Genomic DNA, 1,173 nt, shown 5'->3' on the forward strand with positions numbered 1-1,173 from the left:
CCAACAGGTCTGTCCCCAACTTCTACTGGAAGCCGGGGTTGTTCCTGCCCAGATGTAACAGAAAAGAAACAGACCCCAAGCTTGCAGTTGAGTGTTGGAAGCCATCCACGTGCTACGTGGTGGATCTCAGTGAAGGTCTCCTAACCTTCTGGTGTGTTCTCTATGACCACAGGTGGAATACTACAACCATCACACAGCCAGCTGGCACCCGGTAGCCAACATGCTCAACAAACGTTGCCGTCACGGAGCGGCCTCCTTGGGCAGCAAGATGTTCGTCTGCGGAGGTTACGACGGTTCTGGTTTCCTCAGCATCGCTGAAGTCTACAGCTCCATGGCAGATCAGTGGTACCTGATTGTCCCCATGAACACCCGGAGGAGCCGTGTCTCCCTCGTTGCAAACTGTGGTCGTCTTTACGCGGTGGGAGGTTACGATGGACAATCCAACCTCAGCTCGGTAGAAATGTACGACCCGGAGACAAACCGATGGACGTTTATGGCTCCCATGGTGTGTCATGAAGGAGGGGTTGGTGTGGGCTGCATCCCCCTCCTGACCATCTGAGGAGAAAGTGATGGGAGGGGGTCGATCTCATCAGTGACAATCTGGGGAGAGAACTTTGAAGAGGGTTTGGAGGTGGTTGGTCTCATCAAGGACAATCTGGGGACAACTTCAAAGAGGGTTTGGAAGAGGTTGGTCTCATCAATGACAATGTGGAAAGAACTTCAAAGAGGATTTGGAGGTGGTTGGTCTCATCAACGACAATGTGGGGAGAACTTAATTCAAAGAGGGTTTGGAGGAGGTTGGTCTCATCAGTGACAATTTGGGGACAACTTTGAAGAGGTTTTGGAGGAGGTTGGTCTCATCAATGACAATCTGGGGAGAACTTCATTCAAAGAGGGTTTGGAGGAGGTTGGTGTCAACAACAGTTTGGGGAGAACTTCATTCAAAGAGGGTTTGGAGGTGGTTGGTCTCATCAATGATAATGTGGGGAGAACTTCAAAGAGGGTTTGGAGGAGGTTGGTCTCATCAATGACAGTCTGAGGAGAACTTCATTCAAAGAGGGTTTGGAGGTGGTTGGTCTCATCAATGACACTGTGGGGACAACTTTGAAGAGGGTTTGGAGGTGGTTGGTCTCATCAATGACAATGTGGGGAGAACTTCATTCAAAGAGGGTT

The 1,173-nt window shown here is 50.3% G+C and overlaps 1 pseudogene; it reads left to right on the forward strand.

Moving 5' to 3' along the window:
• The first annotated feature begins 172 nt into the window (after positions 1–172).
• LOC114819025 (kelch-like protein 18 pseudogene) lies at positions 173–559 on the forward strand (annotated as a pseudogene).
• Positions 560–1,173: the final 614 nt, after the last annotated feature.

Source organism: Antrostomus carolinensis, unplaced genomic scaffold (assembly GCF_000700745.2).
Source record: "Antrostomus carolinensis isolate BGI_N321 unplaced genomic scaffold, ASM70074v2 scaffold24631, whole genome shotgun sequence".
In the NCBI taxonomy this organism is placed as follows: Eukaryota; Metazoa; Chordata; class Aves; order Caprimulgiformes; family Caprimulgidae; genus Antrostomus; species Antrostomus carolinensis.